Raw genomic sequence first — 25733 nt, forward strand, 5'->3', positions numbered from 1 at the left:
TCTTCAAATTCTTTTTTGGTCTGCCTCATTATACTTTTCCACTTGACTTACCAGAGTTTATGCTCCTTTCTATTTTCCTCATTAGTATTTGACTTCCAATTTTTATTGAATGTCTTTTTGTCTCTAACCGCCTTTTATGCTGTTGTTTAGCTATGGTGGCATTTTTTTGGTCCTCTTCTTGTTTTTATTTTTTTTAGTTGGGGTATACACTTAGTTTGAGCCTCTGTTGTGGTGTTTTTAAACAGTTTCCATGCAGCTTGCAAGCATTTCTCTCTTCTAACTGTTCCTTTTAATTTATTTTAAATTATTAGCCTCTTCATTTTGTGCAGTTACTCTTTTTGAAGTTAAATGCTACTGTGGTGGGTTTCTTTGCTATTTTCCCCCACAAGGATGTCAAATTTAATTACATGAGGGTTGCTATTACTGATCATTCATCTTGGACCAGATGCTGTGTACCCTTTAGGACTAAATCAAGAATTACCTCTCCCTTTGTGGGTTCCAGAACTAGTGACTCAAAGAAGCAGTCTTTAATGGTGTCTAGAAATTTTAACTCTGCATCCCGTCCTGAGGTGACATGTATCCAGTCAATATGGGGATAGCTGAAATCCCTCATTACTGAGTTTTCTGTTTTTGTAGCCTCTCTAATCAACTGAGCATTTCACAGTCACTGTCACCATCCTGGTCTGGTGGTTGGTAATATATCCCTCCTGCTATACTCTTGTTACTGAGGTATGGAAGTTCTATTCACAGAGATTCGATGGTACAGTTATAGTAATTTAAGATTTTTATTTTATTTGACTCTATGCTTTCTTTTACGTATAGTGTTACTACCCCACCAGCACAACCTACTCTGTCATTCCTCTATTTTTTGTACCCTGGTATTACCATGTCCCATTGATTATCATCATTATACCAAGTTTCAGTGATGCCTATTATACCAATATGCTCATTTAATATGAAAGTACTCAAGTTTACCCATCTTAGTATTTAGACTTCTTGCATTTGTATACAAGCACTTATAAAATTTGACAATATTTAGTTATCTGCCTTCAAGTGGTGTAACTGAATGAGACTCTTTTTTTCATTTGACTGTTTCTCTTCAGTTCCTTCCTGTACTTCTGTCCTCTCCTCTTTACTAGGATATAGAATAACCCCTTTAATAAATCCTCCCCTAAGGGATGTCTCTGTTCCAACCGTGTGTTCCCCCAGCCCTTAGTTCAAAAACTCCTCCAGGACCTTTTTAATTGTACATGCCAGCAATCTGGTTCAATTTTGGTTTAGATGGAGCCCATCCTTCCTGTATAGGCTCCTCCTTTCCCAAAAGTTCCCAAATTCCTAATAAACCTAAATCTCTCCTCCAAACACCATTGACTCATTCACACATTGAGACCCTGCAGTTCTGCCTGTCTAACTGGTCCTGTGCATGGAATTGGAAGCATTTCAGAGAATGCTGCCATGGAGGTCCTGGACTTTTGATCTCTTATATAGCAGCCTAAATTTGGCCTCCAGCACCTCTCTCCTACCTTTCCCTGTGTCATTGGTACCTCCATGACCACCAGCTCTTCCTCAGCACTGCACATAAGCCTGTCTAGATGTCTTGAGAGGTCCATAATCTTCTCAGCCAGTAGGCAATTCACCATGAGGTTCTTCCAGTCAGCACAGACCCAACTATCTATTTCTAATAATTGAATCTCCAATTACTATTATTACTATTATCTATTTCCTCCTAATAACTGAGGTCCCCTCACCCAGAAAGGTATCCTCAGTGTGAGAGGATGCCATGACATCATCTGGAAGGAGGGTCCCAACTAAGGGATCATTTTCTTCTGCTCTAGCTTGATGTTCTCCTTCCCCTAGACTTTCATCCTCCTCAGCAGCACTGAGGCTATCAGACTGGGGGTGGTACTGCTTTATTGTGTCCTGGAAAGTCTCATCTATGTACCTCTCTGTCTCCCTTAGCTCCTCCAATTCAGCCACTCTGGTCTCAAGAGCCCATACACAGTCTCTGAGGGCCATGAGTTGCTTGCACTGAATGCACATATACACCATCTTCCCACAAAGCATACATGCTGCATTCAGTGCAATAAACTGGATAGCCCCCACTCAGTTGCTGAACTTTCTGCCTACATTCTCATTACTCTTGAAGGGTTTTTTTGTTTGTTTGTTCTTAGGGGTTTTTTTGGGGGGTGGAGTGGGATGGGAGAGGGGCTGTTATTGGCCTAAATGTAACAAATGTTTGTTAGGCATATCTTGCTCTTGCACTCCCTCTCTAAGCTCCCGTTTGCTGCTCCTGTTCGCTAGCTCCTTTGGTTGCTTAGGAGCTGGCTTTTTAAACCCCTGTTCTCCTTGAGTTAGCCCCACCCCCTTATCAAAGGATTCTAAAGCGATTAGGGATCAGAGGATGGCAGGCTGGAGCCTCATTATGAAGTTCACAGCCTTGCCTAGCAGGCCTCTAGGCTAAGCACTCAGCCCTCCCAAACACACCACACTATAAACTTCAATCAAGTAGGCACATGGCTGTGCACAACAACAAACATGCAAACAAACAGACAACAAACTTCATCCCAAGAGTCATGTAGTCCTAAGGTGACCAAACAGCAAATGTAAAAAATCGGGATGGGGGTGGGAGGTAATAGGAGCCTAGATAAGAAAAAGACCCCAAAATTGAGACTGTCCCCATAAAATTGGGACATCTGGTTACCCTACGTAGTCCCTCCTCCTTCACCTGGAGAACTCCTTGCCTTTGCATCAAACCAAAGACTTGGAAGGGGCTGTGAGGGAAAGCTGGAGACGAGGGAAGGGGAGGGCCCAATGGAGTAGTGCTTATATGGAAATAGTGGCCCCAAGATTGCATTATTGCAAAACTCCCTTACAGAGTAAGGAGGCGATTTGAAGTATTTCTATCAACCCCTGTGGAGTTCCTTATGCAAAATCCATTTAACTTTGGCTTAATGCTGATTTTGTGTATATGTGAACTTCAACCTCAGATGAAACAAAAGTACAGGACTCACCCCCATTAAACTATATAAATATACCGAGGGCTTAGAATTATACAGTTGTAAATACCAACTACAAGAAAAGAGTTCCAAGAGTAATTTTTTAGAATATCTGTCCTGCTGGAACTCTGCTCTAATGAAGGAGGCAGACTCAGATTGCCAGACTGTAGCTCACAAATTATATCAGTGTATCTTACAAGAGTGTCAGGAAGGGTGATAACATATAGAATTATTGATCACAATGAATAGAATTAAGTCTTGAAGAGAAAAATTCAAAAAGTAACTGGTAGAACAATGTAGATTAGGACAGGTATTACGGGATATCTCTTTGTTTATCTTCTGAGAAGATACAAGAGGAAATACAAAAAGATACAAGAGGAAAAGCATGAAAGAAAAATGATCACCTTATTCCCACTATAAATAAGCTTTAGTAAATCTCCTGTCAGGAAATGTTTTCCAAACTAGTTTTATTTAAAGATTCCTCCCAAAGTGCAAATAGTCTCGTAATCAAGTCATTTTGTGACTTAATTTACCCTGATTAGCATAGCAATTTGCAATACCTTTTCAAAAAGTGCTCATCAATTTTAGCTCCTACTAGACTGAAAACACCACACAAATTGCTGCCATAGTCTTAAACTGCTAATCAATTTTGAAAATCTAAATCAATCTGCATTTTTACACTATCATTTTTCAGTCACTGGTTTTAATGCCCTTCATGACCTTGAAGTGTAAGAAATGAGTTTTCATGAGGAATAATTAGCTAAAATTATGCCTCATTTAGGCATTGTAATTTTTACCTCCTATCTAGTTAAAATACGAAAGGCATACTAAATATTGAGATAGAAAAAAAGAATTATTTTTAGTAACCAAGGACACTGCAAGGTAGCTCCCCTTCTTCAGTTATTTTTTAAGGCTGTTGGGGAAAATTGCTACACTTTAAGAGTTTACATTTTTAAAAAAATGATGGATGAATGTTGTATAAACTAAGCTACTAAATAGGATAAGTTGACAGGCCTTTTGAAAAACGAGATACTCTAAAATACTTGTGTTAGTTTATCCTTGTCTTTAAAAAGCACAGAATCATCCCCGCTAGTGCTGTGAAACAGCTGAATATGTAGCCACATAGCTTTCTGTCTCAGTGGCACCCCAGAAACTTTTCACATGCTACACACAACTGAACTCCCTTGTGTCCACTCCGCAACTTCCCTCTCCTGACTGGCTCCCCATGTGGGCACTCACCTCAGCTCCCTGGACTTGTAGCAGGTCTGGAGGTTGTCGCTGAGCAAGTCCTGCAGGCAGAGCAGAAGGGCCATGGGCTGCTGGAAGCAGGGCAAGGATGGGCAGGCCTCTGGGGGGACCCTGGTGCAGGAGGAGATGGTCCCACCACAGCAGAAATGGGGAACAGTGATGGCCACCCCATTACCCACTCAAGTTTGGCCTCGCAGACCACCCCCCATCATGGCAGGGGGTAGCAGGGCCAAAATTCAGTGAGTGGCATTGCAACCTGGCAAACAGGGATTGCAGTGCCACTCAGGTCTGGCCTTATAGCATCCCCATCATAACCGGAGGAGTAGCGGGACGAAAATTGAGTGAGTGGTGTTGCAACTGGGTGCACAAGGGTTACAGCGCTGCTCAGGGAGAAGCCATGGGGACAAACGTGACTAGAGCTGCAACCCCTGTGTGCCAGGTCACAATGCCCCTCGCTCACATTTGCGCCCTCCCCCCCCCCAGCCCCGCAGTGATGGAAGGGTCCTAGTACCAAACCAAAGAGAGCTGATGGTCAGCCAGTACTGCTTCTCCTCACTGCTGCCATTGGGTCAGCTCCTGCACCAGGGCTCTCCCTGCTTCCAGCAGCTTGAGCCTTGGGCATCCTTGCCGATGTTACGCACTGTGGGTAATGTGTGTACAGCTGTGGGCTCCACTGTTCTGTACTATTATGGTTTCACTTCCACGTTGCCACAGATAAAAGCTATCACATGTCTTTATGCAGTGTGACCGCACTTCAGAATAATGAATGTTCAGATGTCAGGAGTCTAGACTTTTTTTTAGTAACCAAATCTAATAATCTACCATCTGAAGCTTCTTTTACTCACATATTTATTAGAAGGACATGGGGACAGCTTTTCTATGGCAATGAAGGAAGTTCCCATCCAGATTCTATGTTTAGAGCCCACTGTACTAAAAAGAATTTTTGTGGGTGTTCTCAGTTAAGCCCATAAAACTTCTATGCTGAAGTCAGGCTGCTATATGTATTCCCCTTCCAAAACTCATTGCCCCAGAACATGCTGGTGTTCCTGCAGCAGTGTGGCATCAGCAGTCCAGGGCATGCAGCATCAATAAAAGTAGCGTGGCCAGAGGCCAAGCAAAAGTGCCATATGCTCCCCAAAATGGTATACAGCAAAAGGAACATAAGTAAAGGCTGTTTGTCATGCAGATGGCAATGGTGTGTATACAGCACTGAAGGCAAGTTGCTAAATAGATTTGTTGAGCGTCATTTGGTTGCAGGTTTGTGTTTGTGTTTCTGAAGCTCTGTTGACTGCTCATGCTCCCATGTGCCATGTTGCATGTGTGGGACTGTGTGTGGCTCACATCTGACATTCCCACTGCTGCTGTGCTGTGACCAAACAATAGATTGTTCACCAGTTCTGCCTCCTCACATGAATTGTCTTCTCGCTTGATGATGTTGTGTGTTGTGTCATGAACAACCGGACATAACCACCATATTCTCCAGCATGCCATGAGTGTATGTTTTACTGCTGAGCCTGTGACATGGCTACTTCTTGGCTCTTCAGTCACCTGACACAATGAATGGTTTCAGTGACATAGTCACTTGCACCTCAACACCTTTGCCCCTTAAGCAAACTCCTGTGGAGGCCATCTCTAGCCAACTATTACGTTTGTCTGGAGTGTCACTTTTGTGGTTGGTCACAGCTGAGCAGGACTACTCAAATGGACCCTTGCCATCTGCCACTGCATACTAGCATTAGACTATGGACCCGTGGGGCACAATGTGAAGGCAGCATAACTTCCTTTTGGCATAATTTTTCTGCACTTTTGGCACTTCTTTTGCATAATGTGATAAACAGGACCCTATGTCTTCCCGTGTTGTGAGTCTGCATCAATTTTTGGCTGAAAGAGATGAGTATTTTTGCTTTTGCAATTACAAATTTTACATGGACGCAAATTTCTACCTTATTTACTGCAAGCAAAGCAATTGCTAACTTAACGGTGTTAAAGTCCAACAAATTGTTATTCACAATGAGTTTATGCCTCAGAATGAATATCATCAGCTAAACTCATTTCTTTGTCTCTAATTTATCCTGTTAGGAAACAGTCCTATTAAGTTCAAGTGGTTATCTATAAGATTTTCCACCTGAAGACATAACAAATACCCAATGTTTAATAGAGTAGGGACAGTATTAGGAGATAATCCTGAGAGATGTAGGTGACTCAGAATATAGGAATGCCATTGGCAGCTACCTAATGGTAACTAAATAAAAGTAAATACACTAAAGATAAGCTGTGAGTGCTTTAGATAAAAATATGCACCATCCTCCCTGGGCCCTCTGCTGACAATGTCCTGCTACGGACATTCAAACACAGGGATCATGAGCTCCAGTAAAATACAGCAATCGTTAGTGTGACTGTATCCATTCTTCTCAGCTACTGTGATAGTACATAAGGAAAGAGGTGTGAAAAATACAGGCGTACAAGTTCCCCAAATCTTGCTTACTTCATGCTCCAGTTTTATCCAACAAATAAAGTGAAATTTTGATATCTTTCTACCTTCATTTTCTCTTCTAACACCATGAACCAGTGCAAGTTCAGTACTCTACAGTATTTTAGAAAAAATCATCTTCTTGCATTCACCACTCTTAATAGTAGTCCATTGATCACCGTTGGACAGAGGGAGCTGCATCTAGACAGGCTGATTGAGCCAAATGAATGACCAGTAGGCTGATAGTAACAGTATGAACAAACACAGAAGCACTGTGCTTACATTAAAGATGGGGCAGATGAGAAGGAAAATGAAAGAGCAACAAAATTGAGAAGAGTGACAAAAGAGCATAAGAATTGGGGGGAATGGATGAGAATAGGTGAGATAGGGCCAGAGTATAATAGAGGAGAGAAAAACGTAGTAACAGGAGTTGCCATACCAGATCAGATCTTTGATCCATTTTTTCCAGTATCCTGTTTCTAACAGGAACCAGAACGAAATGTTTTCAGAGGAAGGTGCAAAAAAACCCTGTAGTGGACAGCTGTGGGGTAACCTCCCTATAGTGTGTATAACTGCTGTCAGTTAGAGGTTGGTTTATGCCCTGAAGTGTGAGGCGAAGATGACAATTGAGATGAAAAGAGAAGAGTTCCTGATATTGTTACCCAATGTTGCCCTTAATAACAAATTCTATATGTATACACACAACAAAAGAACTTTTCTAAAAACGGTTGAACTGACAACTTTCCACACATCCCATGCTTGCTACAGAACCTCAGCTGAATTATATTGTTCTAAGGGGTAAGAACATTGTCTTACAATGGGTGTAATGCATTAATTTTACTAACAATGCCACATGATGGTTTCCACACAGCAGCTGCCCAGAACATATCTTTTCTCAGCAAAACACTTAGCCTGCAAAGCTCTCAGATTAAGTCTATATACATTTATTATTAAAATTAAAAATATTCTCTAGTGTGTGCTCTCATGCCAGGGAGCATTTCTAATCTTGTGGCTTAAATATAAATATCTATCAAGGAATGTTGTCATTCTTCTTTTAGGGCTTCCTTGTGCCATTTAGACACAGCTTCATATTAGAAGCAATGCAGAGCTACAACTCCCCCGGTGGGGAGCTCCTGGAAGGATTCTGACCCAGACAAGCAGAATATTCTTCCTAGCACTCTGTGGTATGCAAAATATAAAAAATAAAAAAAACGCAGTGCTGCACCTCCTCAGGGGGTGCAGGACACTCCCCGTCCAGCTCTGCTGCTGGTACATGGCGGCAGGTACAAAGAGCATGGCCTTGCTTCATCTCTGACCCCTTTGGACATGTTCATCACCCATCTTTAGATCCCTTCCATTTCTCCTGGTTCCTCTGTGATAAGGGGTGACCGGGACTGAATGTAGAGATCCAGGGAAAGCCATTAATTATACAGATATTTATAATTTTTTGTTATTTTCTATCCCATTTCCTATACAACTTAATAATTTGTTTGCTTTTCTGACTGCTACTGTCCACGGAGCAGAGGGTTTTCACTGAGGTGTCTATGATAATACCAGCTCTTTAATCTCAGTCATTCCCATGGATACCCAATCCAGAAATGTGGATGAGTAGGCCCAATGATTCCTTTAAATGAGTTACTTTCACGATTTCCCTTCATGGCTGCCCAAGGATTTGAAATAAGAGCGAGGACAGGACAGGGCCTTGAGTAAACTTTGCTTGTCAGCATTCTCGAAAAAAAGAAGCTGTTGCCTATCATGATGGATTGGAATGGATAGGAAGGAATGAACTTCGCTGGTTTAGCACAATTCTGTCAACTCCTACCAGACATGTAGACAGAGCAGTAGCACCTTGTGATCCGCGTATCAGCGCTGACTGATATATCAAGCCGTGTCAGCATGCTGTTGAGAATACTTTTCATCATCTTTTCATTCACAGTTTAAGTGTCAGAACTACTTAGCCTAATTCTGCAGATGCCTTACCCCTGACAAAATGTACAGATTTATAAGAAAATAATTTCTATACAAGGTGCCCAACCACATCTGTGCATCTTGAACTTGCTTATGCTGTTTTAGAAATGTTCCTCGAACGGGTGTTTTAGGAGAATAACTGAAATTATATTTTGTCCCTCTCTTCCCCCTAACCAAATAGGTATGTAATTTCCTAATCTTGCGAGAAATAAAACCCTATAAAACATGCAGTGGTTTAATGTGAATAGCTGGCATAAATCACCACGCACCACCTTTACAATGTGAACTTAAATAGCAATCATCTCTCCAAGTTTGCATTAGCCGTGAATCTTCTTCCTCCGGTTAAGTTTTGCTCCTGGTATTTTGGAATTCTTATTCCAATGTTTGCTTTTCATTTTTTGGTCTTATATTGACTACACTGTCTTAACCTGTAAAACTAGATGACCGTCTTGCTCTGACAAATTTGCTCATGGTCAGCAGGGCAAAAAAGGCTGACAGAGGAATGATAACAAACTTAATGCACACAGACTTGTCCTAAAGGACAGAGAAGTCAGCTCCAGACTTTTTTTTTTTTTTTTTTGGGGTCTACGGCAGTGGTTCCCAAACTTGTTCCGCCGCTTGTGCAGGCAAAGCCCCTGGAGGGCTGGGCCGGTTTGTTTACCTGCTGCGTCCTCAGGTTCAGCCACCAATGGGAGCTGCTGGAAGCGGCGGCCAGTAAGTCCCTCAGCCCGCGCCGCTTTCAGCAGCTCCCATTGGCCTGGAGCAGCGAACCGCAGCCACTGGGAGCCGCGATCGGCCAAACCTGCAGACGCGACAGGTAAGCAAACCGGCCCGGCCCACCAAGGGCTTTCCCTGCGCAAGCGGTGGAACAAGCTTGGGAACCACTCGTCTGTGGTATAGCTACCACATTTAGTGTTCAGGGTAAGGAAGGTGAATAAAAGATGTACTGGAGGAATGTGAATATAAAATAGAGAAAGCACCCTTGTTTGTCATGGGACCAGTTAGTTCCTCTCATCACACAGAAGTCTGAGCGTAACAGATTGTTTTTTCTGTGAGTTTCAGATTGGAAGTGCTTGGCAGACAAAATAAAATGAATGAATGCAATCTAAAAATAGTTGATCTGTTTTCGGTGATAAAGCAAGGTTAATATGGACACAAATTAATAAGAATATGAATTTCACATTCCAAGTTCTGACTGTCATATGTAACTCCTCACACTATACTTGTTTTTTTCCTCAAGAAAAAATTAAGTGCAAGAGTAGCATTTTTCACACTTTCAGAGGTGACTGTTTTTCATTTAGAAAACAATGCTGCTCTTTGTGTAGATGGAAATGGTAGGGAGCGGGGAGAGAGTTACTGGGAACTAACTCTCCACCCTGTGAAAGGACACAGCAAAATTAATGTTTGATTTAAAGCAAAAAATGGCATGATATTCATTAATCTCTGTTGTTGAACTGGAGAGGAAGGCTGCTTTTGTGGGTGAGGGAACCTGGGAGGGCTGAGTTCAGTTCTCCGCTCTGCCACAGATTTCCTGGGAGGTGGTGAGCAAGTCACTTCATCTTTCTGTGCTTCAGTTCTCCATCCATAAAATGGGGATATTATCCTCCTTCCACCCTTTGCCTGACTTGTCTATTGAGATTTTAAACTCTTCACAACAAGCTCTTTGGTTTATGTGTTTATTCAGCGCCTAGTCCAATGGGGCCCTGACATCCTTTATGGCCTCTGGGTGATACTGAGCCACACAACTAAATAACAATGACTAGTTGCTTCAAGCTTGGCAAATTTCAAGTTTCACAATTGATTCAGCTGAGTGACCTGGCTTGAAAAAATCTTAAACAGGGAATCACCTATGACTGTGTTTGACAGAAATCCAACAAAAATCAACTAGGAAAACCTGCCTCCTACGAAATAGACTTTGCCCCCTGTTTTTGTTTATTGTTAGCAGTAGGAAGCACTGTGTCATGATCAGGCACCATAATGTTTTCATAACGTCTGTTGTACTCATTCCACTGTTGATCCTGATGGTGTCTTAGAAACTACACCAGGACCCATCAAAGGGGTTACTGTGAGGTGCTTTAAAAAAAAATGCCCATGGGAAGTTTAATTCAGCAGAAATTGATATTTGTGTTGGAAAATTGCTTCTTCTCCAAATTCGTGTACAAGTGAGCTTAACCTAAGGGAAGAAGGACGGCCTTGAGGCTGGAACTCACGGTTCAATTCCTGACTTTTCCACAGACTTCCTGTGTGTCCTTAGACAAGTTGCTCAATATCTCTGTGCCCGATTTCACCATTTATAAAACAGAAATAAAAACACTATTTCTTTTCCCCACTCTTGGTCTGTTTTGCCTATTCAAATTGTAGGCTCTTTGGGGCAGGAACTGTGTATCCAGCATCTAGCAGATCAGGGCTCAGAACTAGGCACTACTATAATAGATATAATAAAATAATACCCTTTTTTAATTCAACTGTTCACCAGTTCATAGTGTTAGAGTCACAACAATCCCGTACCTGAAAGTTGGCACATATAATTTAGACTGATTTGGAAAACTGGACTATCAAGTAAAATATGACTAGTGATGGAGGGTGGTCAACATTTGGATGTCACTTTTCAACTTTGATAAAGATGACAAGTGAGGTAATTTTGGTAATCGCCATCTAATCCCTCCTAGACAAGTTTCCCCAACTCAGGAAGGCCATGACAGAACACAATTTGGCATCACAGTAGAACCTCAGAATTACGAACACCAGAGTTACAAACTGACCAGTCAACCACACACCTTGTTTGGAACTGGAAGTACATAATCAGGCAGCAGTAGAGACAAAAAAAACCCAACCAAACAAAAACAAATACAGTGCAGTACTGTGTTAAATGTAAATTACTAACAAAATAAAGGGAAAGCAAACTTCTGTATAGTAAAGTTTCAAAGCTGTATTAAGTCAATGACTCCATTCCCAAGGTGTTTATAATTCTGAGGTTCTACTGGAATTGTATTAATGACACTCAGTGCTTAGAAAATTCATAGCATAACAATAGATTTTCAATCAGGCTACCCTGGCAGAACTGTGAGGGGAAATATGCCATCCTTGCTGGCCCTGCACTATGACTCATTCTAGTTAGTACTCTGAGCCCTTCAGAAACAGAACTGAGAAATAAATAGGGCAGAACAAAAGAAGTGTTTGCATCCCTTAGTTAGAGATTCAAACCCTATTCTTATTACACCACTTGGTCTTGAATTTCAATTCCTTCTCAGTCAAGTTGACATTTACCCCATTTTTTCTGCATCCCTTATTTGAGAAATTAAATTTTACAGAAATAAAAGAAGCACATTGAGAATGGATGCACGTTTCATTTACTCTAATTATGCACAGTGAAAAGTTTCCATTTCAACAAGCTTCATTGATATTCTGCTGCAAACTTGACTAGAAAAAAAAACCACCACAAGAGGAGATTTTACCAGTCAATTGACTTTAACTAAAAAAAGCTTTTGTGTGTTTAAGAATATTACAGTCTTAATTTTCTTTTGTTTTGTCTCCCATAACGACTACTGTAATGACAAAACATCTGGAAAGGTTGAAGTGCCCTAATATTCTGGTTCTGCTATTTTATAGATTAATTCCAAACAGCAGGAAATAGTGTGTCAACACAAACCAGGAGTTTGAGCTATATATGAACATTCCCGCGTTGGGAGAAATACTTATTTATCTCACAGATGTGGTTAAACCTTTCAATATTTCATGACCCCTGTCACTGAAGCAGTTAGATTCAACATGATCTTTACAGTGTTCATATTCAGGGATTTAATAGATCTAGGAGCAAACTTGAGAGTCACAGTGTGAAACATGGAATAATTTAGTTGAAAATATAGAAAACCTGAGAGAGATTCGTCTTCTTTACAGATGAACACTGAATATTATTAACTAATTAGGTGGAGTGAGCTAAATTCTGCGTATCCTGAAAGATTCTCTGTATAACAAATAATAATAAATGCATTCAAAATAATGTAAGAGTATTGTTAAGTATCCATATTCTCTCTTCCTCCTGGAGCGAAGAAATTCTGAGTTAAAGCTGCTTCAGAAACATGCTTAATTATGGCAAACATGGTCCTCTCATGAAAAATATCATAATAAATAACCTTACATATGTTCTCAAACAAAATAGATTATGAAGCCAAAGTTAAAGTTGTAACTAGATATCAGCAACATGGGGGAGTTACTAAAACCTTACAGTTAAAAAGTCTAAAATCCAGGAAACAAAAAATTAAGGTTACACTTTAATATATCACAAACAGTGGAAAGTGTGGAAATGCAGAGTTAATGTATCTCAAGTAACCTTAACTTCCCTCTGGTTCTACACCTCTCCCCCCCACCTGCCTTCACGCACACTAAAATTTTGTACCTGTACATACAATTTTCTGCACCCAAAAGTTTGTTTGAGCAGTTTTTACAGCAAAAACTGTGTCTTGGAGGTGCAAATGTTTTAGACCATCTTTGAAAAGTTATCCCATTACGTCAAAAGATTTTGGAGGTGTGGTTTGAGAGATTATAACATTTGATTGTTCTGGGCTATGATAAGCAGAAAGCCTTCTCTTATTGTACAATTAAGTCATTGGACTCAGTTAACAGGATAATATTCTGACCTCAGATAAGATGACACAACTCCCATTGACTTCTGTGCTGAGGTTCACATTGCAGAATTTACTTGATACAGGGAAGGGTGCAGGCCTGTCCTCTTCTTAGGATACATTCCATTCTCTTTTGGACCTTCCACATCTGCTACACTTCTATTTTTAGCATGCTGGGTTGACCAGAGAAAGTGTGAGCATGTCTACCTGAACTGGAAATTACAGCTCCTGCTCCAGTGTAGACATACCCTTAGAAAGGTTTGGGACCCTATCCCTGTTCTCACCACTTCTTGTTATAGTGAACTTTTTTTTTTTTTGGCTAGAAGGTATTGCATGTGGCCTGCAAACCCCATTGATAGAAGAGATCTAGGGGTAAATCAAACAACACACCCACTAACAGCCAGCTTTGATGGAAAGATGGCTGGTCCCCCACCCTTTCACATCTCAGCACGGCTCCAAAAGAACTGAATACAGTCTTGGCTGCTCCCCTGTACAGTCCTGTCCCCCAAGGAGGTTCAGGGGCAAATATCCACTGGGCTCTCAAGGGAGCAAGCTGCACAGCATAGCTGCTTTTGAGGACTCCTCATCACCCTCAAAGCCCCACCTTCACAAACTTGCTGAAGAAGTGCTTCTGCAGACTTCAGGGAGCTGTCCACTCCTACTCCCTTCTATGTCCCCCACCTGGTGTCACAGGATTCTGTTTCCTGATGAGTACATTAGTGGAGTGGTGGAGACAATAGTCTTGAACACACATTTGAAGCTTCAGCTGAGATTCAGAAATGGGTTTTAATTTTTTTTTAAATTGGCTTTTCTGTTTCCTGTATAGAATGTATGTACATGGCACCAACATAAAATGGCCGAGCTGTGAGCGCAACTGCAGACATCTCAAAGACTGTAACATAGCCCTTGAATCAAGCCCAGTAAGAGTCCCCTGAAAGTGTGGCAAAAGGCTGAGGAAACTGTGTCTCTGCATTTGACGTATCTGAGGGCTAGAAAGTGCTTTTACTCTAATATTTCCAAATGCCTCCATCCAGCAAGCTGATCATAGTGAATATTTTTATGAGACCAAACAGGTGGGATTTTTTTAATGTTCGCTGTCTAAAAAGGAATAATGTTTTGACATTTCAAACATGAAACAGTCTTTAGGAAAATATCTGTAAAGGTAAAATCAAGGAGAATTAGGGCCTGATCCAAAGCCCACTGAAATCAATCAGTCCTTCCATCCACTTAGAATCATAGAACCATAGGGTTAGAAGGGACCACAAGGGTCATCTAGTCTAACTCCCTGCAGGATTTCTTGTGTCTAAACCAGGGTTGATCAACTATTTTTTGTCAAGGTCCAAATTTCTTGGTCAAGGTACAGTCAAGGTCCAGACTCCAGAGAAAATTTAAAAATAACAATAATGACAATAAGTAATATATTTCGGGGTGTCATAAATATAAAGGGAAGGGTAAACACCTTAAATCCCTCCTGGCCCGAGGAAAAACCCTTTCACCTGTAAAGGATTAAGAAGCTAAGATAACCTCACTGGCACTTGACCAAAATGACCAATGCGGAGACAAGCTACTTTCAAAGCTGGAGGGGGGAGAAACAAAGGTTCTCTCAGTCTGTGTTGTCTTTTGCTGGGACCAGAGCAGGATTGCAGGTCAGAACTCCTGTAAAGAATTAGTAAGCAATCTAGTTAGAAATGCGTTAGATTCTGTTTTGTTTAAATGGCTGATAAAATAAGCTGTGCTGAATGGAATGTATATTCCTGTTTCTGTGTCTTTTTCTAACTTAAGGTTTTGCCTAGAGGGATTCTCTATGTTTTGAATCTGATTACCCTGTAAGGTATTTACCATCCTGATTTTACAGAGGTGATTCTTTAACTTTTTCTTTAAGTAAAATTCTTCTTTTAAGAACCTGATTGATTTTTTCATTGTTCTTAAGATCCAAGGGTTTGGGTCTGTGTTCACCTATGCCAATTGGTGACGATTTTTATCAAGCCTTCCCCAGGAAGGGGGTTTAGTGCTTGGGGGGATATTTTGCGGGGGGGGGAGACGTTTCCAAGTGGGCACTTCCCCTGTTCTTTGTGTAACACTGTGGTGGTGGCAGCTTTTAACCTAAGCCGGTAAGAATAAGCTTAGGGGGTCTTTCATGCAGGTCCCCACATCTGTACCCTAAAGTTCAGAGTGGGGAAGGAACCTTGACATGGGGTCCATTCAGAAGTGTCTGGCGGTCTGGATTTGGCCTGTGGTCCATCTATGGACTACCCCTGGTCTAAGCATTCAAGACAGATGGCTACCCAGCCTCTTTTTGAAAACCCCCTGTGAAGGAGCTTCCATGACTTCCCTAGGAAGCCCTTTACTTCAATGGGCTTTGGGTCAGGCCCTAACTGTCTGATTTTACAGGTCCTCAGAGAGGGGGAAAAGCTGGACGAGAGAGTGAGGCAGAGATATTGAAACAGGCCTAGTGTATCAGAGACAATATTAGGAGCAGGCAGGGGAGGAAAATTAAAGAGGTTCAAGACAGGCTGTAGAGAGCCATTGATCAGTTTAAGGTAGAACAGGTGACAGTTACTACAGCATAGTAAGAACAAGAGGCATAGGTGAGAAGTTTTTCACAGGAGTGGGTGGGTGAGATTCTGTGGCCTGCGTTGTGCAGGAGGTCAGACTAGATGATCATAATGGTCCCTTCTGACCTTAATATCTATGAATCTAGGCTAGATGGCAGGACTAAAGATAGCAAGAGGGATAGGGTAGTTTAAAGTCAGTGGACCCTCTCCTCTCAGCTAGCAAATAATGATTTACAGGGGGAAGGGGAATGCTCAAACTGCATAGGAACAGAGGTATGTAAGGCAGCATGGAGAGTGATCATGCTCTGTATACCAATATGCTGCCTTGGTTGGGAGGGCCATGGCATGAGAGTGGTATATGAGTACTAGATAGGTCTGAGCACAAGCCTTTTCAATGACAAATAGCTGTGACTCCCCAAGGCAGGTAGGTATTGAATTGTTTGGCTCACAAGCAACCCAAAGGCTGGCAGGCAACATGGGTCTGAGCATGAAAATGCCCATGCTGGCTTTTCCCCATGAACAGAAACACAAACTACTTCCAGGTCCAGCCCCTATGTTAAGCCCGTGTTTGCATATCTTCAAAAGGGCAAAAACGGGCCCTTGCACTGTGTTTATTTTCCTTTCCCAGCTGAGAAGTATAGTTTTACCACTGTGGCTATGAAGACAACTCTACCTCACAGGGATCAGAGGAGAAAGTTTGCCAGGTTTGATACGTGAGATGAGTTAGCCAACTGATACTTTAAGTGCAGAATATGAGAAAAGAATAATTACAGCAGCACAATGTGTTTTGCTCTAGTTAAGGGCACATCAGCAATTCCATTGAAAAGCTTTGGAACAAATCTTGATGTCCTTCCTCAGTAACTCAGTCCTTCCTTTCTCAGACAAAACTACCACTAGAGTTTGACTTGAAGGATTGAGCAGAAATGGAGAAAGGATTTGGCCTTTTATATTTAAGGGGCAGGGGGCAAGGATGGGATAGCTCAGTGGTTTGAGCATTGGCCTGCTAAACCCAGGGTTGTGAGTTCAATCCTTGAGGGGGCTATTTAGGGATCTGGGGCAAAAACTGGGGATTGGTCCTGCTTTGAGCAGGGGGGTTGGACTAGATGACCTCCTGAGGTCCCTTCTAACCCTGATATTCTTTGATTTAGTAGCTCAGGATCTAGCTTTACAAATGTTGCTCTGGAATGTTATTATGCAAAGGTAATTACTCTTGCCTATCTTTAAATAGGAAGACTCCTATTTTAAACTCCTGGAATGCAAGAAATCAAGAATTTACAGTAAAAAACACCAGGGTTGGGGTGTGGCTTAAAGAAAAAATTATTTTGGTTTTGGTACAAATTGTTAATAAGCATACAACAATAATATTCATAAACACGTTAAATAAAGCATATATCACACATATTTTCTTCACTGCACCACCACCACAACTGGCCCTGCACTGGGAATTTCCTTGTGAGTTTGGGAAAGGAATCTTTCAAAATCCCACCAGCCACATAGTGCTACCAGAATGACTCCTCCTGGCTGCAGGGGACTATGTACCCCCTGTATTTCCCTCTATTGGGGTGGGGTGCAAATGGCTGGAGGATCCACACTGTGACAAATGCACCAGGCCTGCCCCTAACACCTTTAGCAGTGGGACAAAGAGGGTGTCTGTGACATTCAGAGGTTGCTCCATTCCCATATATGTGTCCCATATCCTGTCCGTCTCCACTCACAACATGACAGTCCCACTTTTGATGCAGACACGACTTTTCACAATTGTAGGTCGGGTAGGTTCAGGAAAGAAATGATGACAGGATTTGGCCCATAATTCTTCCTAAATAGAAAAATGGTGGCTCAAAAGTGAACATGAATAACTGTAACTTATCTGCAAAGTACACCTGTAGTTCTAGGGTGCTTCTGGAGAAAAAAGTAGCCGAGATACTGAGATTTATAATGTAGTTTCTTTTCATATGCAGTAGTTATTTTTCAAAATATTTTTGATAAACATTTGCTTGTGTGATACCGTGAGGTTTACAGCATCCTTCATACGAAGTATCGCACCCTGCTTTACAGAGGCAGTATAATAGATAGCACTGCACAGATTCAAGTGCAGTGACTTTCAGGCAGGCAGAGGGATAACTATACAGTGGAGTAAAGTAACAAAAGAAATATGGGGCAGGGGTGTCAGATCTTTGGCTAGTGTAAATCAGCCCAGCTCCACTGCAGTCAAAAAAAGCTATGCCAGTTTCTACGAGCTGAGGATCTGCCCCTTGAAGTGGAAATGCTGCCCATTAAATATATATAATTGTTTTCATATTTTTTTTAAAAACGAGGTACAGTAGGTGGAAGGCAGGAGAGGACATGTGGCTAATTTAACAGTTGCTGAACACCGGCAGCACTTCTAAACGTTCCTGTTGCTTGATCTGGACTTTTGTGAATATTGTAGAAATTCACGGCAGGCACATATGTTCTGAATAAATTATGAGCAATGATACCAAAAATTCAGCCAGATCTTAATCGGACCATTGACATTTAGATTGAAGAAAAAATAGACCCCTCCCTCCCCCCAATGGTATCAATGGTCCCAAATCAAGATGACTTATTTTTGTTCTAATTTTAATACTATCAAAAAAAGAAGAAATAAAAGGAAACTAGCAAAAAGTCTGTTAAAACAACGAAGGGTTTACTGAAAGCCACAAATGGCAGAAAATTCTGTTAAACCTAGATGTCCGAAGGAAGATGTCCAAAATTCATCCCATTTTGCCTTGGAATTTCAGTGGGCCTCTGAAAAATTATGACTGATCTTGCATTTGCTGCCTGTTCTTCAATCAGCACAGCACATGAGGGATGGAGGTTTAGTCTAGCTGTGGATTTCATGGCTCTTCAGAGCTGAAGTCAGGTCCTTAGCACTACTTTAACATAATATTTTAGAGGTTTTCTGACATACAAGTTATTACCTTTGTTAGACATACTGTGTACAGTCATCTTAGCTGGCACCTCTTCCAGGCTCACAGGGATCTGACCTGCTTTTCAAAACAGTAAGTTGTTCATAAAATGGGAGCATGTATAATTACCAGGGCAATGACTTGCTAGGAAACTCTTCTGACTACATGGGTACCTAAAATGACAGCTAGGTTAATTCTCACCAGGCCAATGTTTAAATATTTTCCAGAGGATTTTTTAAAATGTCAATGTTTTATATGTGTGCAGTATGTATTATTTGCTCTTTACAGCAGAGAGCCAAGGCAGGTAATAACACTGTAAACAGAAGTCCTTCATCTAAAAGCTATAGGCCATCATCAGCATATGCTTCCTACCAGTCATCTACATCCTGATTTGCACAAGCTGAATTGAGATGATTTAGTCTCCAAGCTAGCTTTCCTTTATACTTCCCTTGAATAGAAGTGGAAGAGTTCTCTACCAAGTGGTAGCTATATTGTGAAAGTTTTCATTTAAGTTAAACCCGTCCTGGAAAACTCTCCTGCTAGCAACAAACTATAACAAAAGGACTATGATATGATATGGTTTAAAGACGAAGGGATTGGGTACAATGGGGAGGTAAACCAGATTAAGTCGAGTTAGACCTGTTTGAAAACACTTGCCTGCACATTACACATTCATTATAGTGCACTAACTCCATCTGTATCAGGCACTGTGAACTCCTTTTTCAACAGGAACTGAGTTCGCTTTAAATTGAATTCGTTCTGTCATTTGTGCGCACATAATGCTTCTGTGCACTACTTTGGCAGTCCTCCAACTGCTATCCCACACTGCTTTGCAGGCAACCATTAGTGACTTTTCTGTTTACCTGTGTGCCCATCACTGCTCTAGTGTCAAGTTGGCTGGATGTCCCTTTGCCTATTCAATAATGGGTGTGAGGCCAGCATTTGTCAGTTTGCTCCTGGATTTGAGGATATCAGCACGGCAGCCATATTACTCCAGCAGCCTCACAACATGCCTTGAGCAGCTACTTGGAGCTAGGCTGAGCCCCTAGATCTCACCACCGTCTGGGGAGGAGCATTGGTGCAAAAAGCCCTTATGGCCAGCTACCAGAATAAAGATCATTTTGTGGATATTGCTAAGCAGATGGTCACAGCGGGCCACAACCGGGATGCCAACCAGTGCCGGATAAAGTGCAAACAATGCAGGAAATCTTACATTCAAACCAGGCATCCCAGGGAAAAGCGCAGGAATGGAAATGCGACCTGCCCAGTTTTTGAGGAGCTGGAAAGGATTCTGTACAATTACATTATGACCCAAGCCAGTGTCTGGCAGCAGGGCCTGCAGCAAAGCCAGTCTCCAGGCAACCTAACGAGTGCAGCTGGCCTGTATTAGGCTGCCAGATTGTGTACACTGCTTAACTGGGGGGGGGGGGTAAACTGCCTCTGACCCCCCCAGTTCTGATTCCTGACCCATGGCTCTGGCATCTGGCCCTGGACTCTGGCTCTGACCCAGAGCTCCTATACCTGGCTTCCAACTCCTGCTCCAGCCACTAGCCCATGTCCTGGTCTCTGACACCCAGAAAGTTTGTGTTCCTGCTGCCTGCTCTCTTCCCCGCAACACACATGCCATGAAGGATAACTAGCAAGGCTCCTTGGAAGATGAGCACAAGGAGGACAGTGAAAGACTGTCACCCCAAAAGCCAGGATCTCTTCAGGACTATGATGCTGGCCAGGAAGGAGGCAAGCCCAATTCCTGCCATAAAAATAAATTTTTAAAAAGTGCTTAAGTGATTTAGAAGCCTACATCCCATTTTCACAGGTAACTTAATAACATGCTAATAATCCCATTAAGATTTTGCTGCAGGTGTTAAAGCAGATGATTAGCATACATTCAGGATATATACAAAGTGTATGTGCTATGAAGGGGCTAAAGATTATCAAGTCATAGAGGATGGGTGGAAAGATAACCAGTTGGAGTTTGGGAAGAAGAACACAAAGAGCCAAAAATACAAGTATGGGGGCCTGAGGAAGGATGGGAAACAGAGGCTGGAGATGAAGTGAGAAGAAGAAAAGCTCTGAGAGCCAGGATCAGAGTGAAGATGTCTAGATAAAACCACAAGTTTGTGGGCAAGTGGGGTGGTGGGAAGAATGGTAGGCAAAAGAAGATCCATAATGGCACAATGGGTGACTGAAGATGCTAGGGGGAGTTGATCTGTTAGGTAACTGTGGATGAGGAGAGCAGATGGACAGCAGAAAGCACATGAGCTTGACGTGGTCCACTTTCCAAAGCACATCACGAAGGCAAAGCATTTGTACCTTTTTTTCTAAGTAAAGCGTTGTTTGGAGATAATGTCTAGTTATTTTATTCCCAAATGGGAATATTATCCTACAAGCAATCAACTCCCCTACAGACAGAACTATATATAAGAACAGAGCTCTGATTGCTGTTATAGCTAATAAGCTACATCTGATGAAGAAATTCCCCTTAAATATATATTTATATAACCAATCATCTTGAGCCCCTGGCATTCGCTGACAAATGTTGCTTCTCACATTATGATAGGTGCTCATTTGTTCTTTCAGCCTTCACTGTGGCAAAGTAATGTAATCTTTAGACATTTGGAAGTTTAACTACAATTGCTGGGGAAACAACAAACTCCCTTTCATTAACTACGGCTTTATCCAGGCCTTTTAGCTAATGAACCAGCCAAGCCAGTAAAAAGCAGTACCAGTATGTTAGTGACTACTGACCAATTAAAGGAAGATAAAATATGCTCCCTAATAGCTCACCCACATGCTTAACACAGAATCAATGGAGATGAGGGCAGTCAGCTGGAACAAGCCTGAATGAGCACAGCTCTGTCCTCTGGTTAGGATACATTCAATTCCATTCTTCCTTAAAAGTTATATTTGAGGACCTGCTTTCATCAGCCCAGGTTCCCCCTCCCCCTGTGCTCAGTCTCTGTGGCAGGTTTAATGACTATAAGACCTAGAAAGGGCTGGTATAGTAGTCTGTTCCTGCCTCATGTACCAGGTATTAGAATGAACTAATAGTGTGTTCTTGTTTACCCACAGGAATATGGATTACTTTTGTACTTGATTTTATAATTTGATAATTAGAAACCATTAACCACCTCTCTCCCTTTTTCCTCCTCCCAAAGGGAACTGTGGTAAAACTGCATAGCTTTTAACATGCAATAGCAAACAGTTGTTCAGAGGTTGAAGCAGCTTTATTAATGCTGGAATATAAATAGTCATCCCTTCCTAATTAGGAGTGATTTATGGAATGTGCAGTACAAACTCACAGTGGTGCAAAGGAGCCTTTGCAAGGCACACTTAAAAGAGTGGGATGGTAGAAAATGAAATGTGGAAAAGCATTTCCTGAAACCCCTGCCTGTAGGATGCTGTGAGCAGAAATGGGCAGGATAGTTGTTCCTTCACATCTACTACATGATTTGATACTACTCAGACTTGTTAATCAACCCACATTCATACAGGGCAAGGTTGTCAAATTCATTTTGTAGCTGAGTCCAGTTTTAACTATGGCCTGAGTACCAGGTTATACATTTAGGACTCCGTGCTACCCTCAGACCATTGCAGATATCCCACTGATGTCAATAGGATGTTTGCACAAAGAGCAAGGGGAGAATCAGGCCTTTAAGCAGTATCTAAACCTTTAGCTAGTAGTGTTTTTTATTATTAGTTCAACTTCTCACCATTGCTGTGGGAAAATATTCTCCCCTTTAAGACCACTGCTGTTTCCGCCTCTCATTCACCCCATTCTCCTTTCTTTGTTTCCCACCTTCTTCCCTGACTTTGCAAGAAGTCCCTTGTCCTTTCTTCCCTGCATTACCTTCCCTGCAGCAACTCCTCATTTGCAATCCCGAGCTTCACTCCTGTGCCATTTGACCTGCTAAAATGATCAGCAACGAAAACAGGCAGTGCTGACATTTGAAGTGTCTTCATCAGGCTTTAGAGTCAACACCCCGCTAAAACGAATCGGGAGAGGGAGATTCATGCTTCTCGGAGCCATTGTTTCAGACTGACAATACTGTTTTCTGTTTTAATTTGGAACGTTATGTTTGTAACCAGGAGGACTAAACTTTCTTTAACAGATATCTGGGAGCCTGAGAATCTGCATATGTCATATAGGCCATATATATCCATCAGGTGGGTTGGATGCAGGGCCAGATTAATGCACTGGGAAACTAGGGCCCAAATTCGCAGGCGGAGCCGTAACCTGAGTGGTGCTGTGACCTCATAGGCCAGGTTGCAAAGCCATTCACTCCAGTTTGGGGTAGCTGCCTCTCCATCATGCCTAGGGCCCAATGATGGATTAATCTGGAGCTGGCTGGGTGTTTATCAGGGTGACATCCCCAATACACAGCCATTAGTCTAATGGAACCCTAAACAAGTTTTTTACTATCAGATTGTCCACACTTACAGATATAGGAATCACTTTGCCCACAACTATTAACACAGCCACTTACAGGGTGTAAATCAGCAACTGTTTAACAGTGCACCAGATTAGAACAGGAAGTGAAAAATACCATATTCAGCTAAAAGGGGGGAATTGAGATAAGGGAAGTGCAGTTATCCTGAGGGTGCGTTGTTAAAATCTGGTGGCTGACTTATTTCCGCCGATGTTAAGCTTGTATATTCACATTTGTGCATGCAAAATGGGTAGTATTACTTGTAAATAGGTCCCCATGGGTGCCAATTCTAATTTGCACATGCATCTACCAAATCAGCTGGTGGGATTTGCATTTGTGCGTGCAAACACACATTGTTTAATGGTGCAAATCAGATGCCAGAGTTTGAAAATTTGTCTCCAAATGTTCCATAGCACTATGACAAGTAATGATTCTTATCAGACAGCTGGATGCACAATGCAATTTAGTGGATCTTGGCAACAGAAGGTAAAAATAAATTAAGCTCTGTTGGTATTAAATTAAACATATTAACCCTTATTTAGCTGTTCATTATACCAGTATTAAGGACCATCTCCCTGGATCCATTTTCTGAGATATAGTAGCGTGCTTTGGAGGTGGTCACTGTAGACTCAGTTCCTCAATTTAGCGTGTAACTTCTGGTTTTGTTTTGTTTTTAAATCAGCCTCCATATAATAGGAGAAACTATTGGGAATATAATATTTATTTACAGATTTAAAAATAGCGGGTCTTGTTCTTCTCCCATTTTAACCTGTGTAAATCAGGAGTAACTCCACTCAACAGAGTTTCATCAGGGTAAAAACAGCATCCTGGAAAGGATCAGGCCCTTGAAGATTAATAATGGATTATATATAAACGTACAATAATAGAAAAGGAAAATTAAACCAGGGTTGAAAGGATAACAATAATAAAATGATTAAAGAGACAACACTTTCAGTATACACAAGAACAACATACTAAACATACTGATAACTTATGAATGGTGATTACTATAGGAGAGATTTTGTGCTGTGCCCTCAAGAGATGCAGCACAGAACTTACAGCCCAAGAGGATAGGGGCTAACAAGGTTTTAAGCTATTTATGCACTCTCCCAATCCTGGGCTGCCCTGAGGACCAAAGTGGCCTCCACCATAATGCTGACAGCCCTGGGGGCCCGTGGAAATTGTGGCAGCTTCCTCAGGTTGTCTGACAGGTTGCGACGCGTCCCTGAGTCTCTGTAATTTTGCAGCCATACCTTTCACCTCCCAGGCCCCAGTCCCAATATGAAACCTTTTGCCAGGGTCTGAGGGAGTCCCCAGAAAGACAGCCTATGACAGTCAACTGCAGTGTCTGCACCGGGGGAGTTCTGCCCAGGCCAGATCCAGGACTTAGAGCCCCTTTACACCATTCCAATCCCTTTACCCAGAATAAAGGGACAAGATGGATAAATGGATGAATAAATGGAGCAGGTCCTCAAGGAATCAATTCTGAAGCACTTAGAGGAGAGGAAAGTGATCAGGAACAGTCAGCATGGATTCATCAAGGGCAAGTCATGCCTGACTAATCTAATTGCCTTCTATGATGAAATAACTGGCTCTGTGGATGAAGGGAAAGCAGTGGACATGTTGTTCCTTGACTTTAGCAAAGCTTTTGACACGGTCTCCCACAGTATTCTTGCCAGCAAGTTAAAGAAGTATGGGCTGGATGAATGGACTATAAGGTGGATAGAAAGCTGGCTAGATTGTTGGGTTCAACGGGAAGTGATCAATGGCTCCATGTCTAGTTGGCAGCTGGTATCAAGTGGAGTGCCCCAGGGTCGGTCCTGGGGCCGGTTTTGTTCAATATCTTCATAAATGATCTGGAGGATGGTGTGGATTGCACCCTCAGCAAGTTTGCAGATGACACTAAACTGGGAGGAGTGGTAGATACGCTGGAGGGTTGGGATAGGATACAGGGGGACCTAGACAAATTGGAGGATTGGGCCAAAAGAAATCTGATGAGGTTCAACAAGGACAAGTGCAGAGTCCTGCACTTAGGATGGAAGAATCCCATGCACCACTACAGACTAGGGACCGAATGGCTAAGCAGCAGTTCTGCAGAAAAGGACCTAGGGGTTTCAGTGGACAAGAAGCTGGATATGAGTCAGCAGTGTGCCCTTGTTGCCAAGAAGGCCAATGGCATTTTGGGATGTATAAGTAGGGGCATTGCCAGCAGATCGAGGGACGTGATCATTCCCCTCTATTCGACATTGGTGAGGCCTCATCTGGAGTACTGTGTCCAGTTTTGGGCCCCACGCTACAAGAAGGATGTGGAAAAATTGGAAAGAGTCCAGCGGAGGGCAACAAAAATGATTAGGGGACTGGAACACATGACTTATGAGGAGAGGCTGAGGGAACTGGGGATGTTTAGTCTTCAGAAGAGAAGAATGAGGGGGGATTTGATAGCTGCTTTCAACTACCTGAAAGAGAGTTCCAAAGAGGATGGCTCTAGACTGTTCTCAGTGGTAGCAGATGACAGAA

At 42.1% G+C, this 25733-nt stretch overlaps 1 protein-coding gene across 3 annotated transcripts in view; it reads left to right on the top strand.

The window, feature by feature from the left end:
* ST6GAL2 (ST6 beta-galactoside alpha-2,6-sialyltransferase 2) overlaps positions 1-25733 on the top strand; it is a 250821-nt gene that overhangs the window by 17794 nt on the left and 207294 nt on the right. The gene's annotated exons all lie outside the window — the stretch shown is intronic.

This window comes from Caretta caretta, chromosome 1, assembly GCF_965140235.1.
Source record: "Caretta caretta isolate rCarCar2 chromosome 1, rCarCar1.hap1, whole genome shotgun sequence".
Lineage (NCBI taxonomy): Eukaryota > Metazoa > Chordata > Testudines > Cheloniidae > Caretta > Caretta caretta.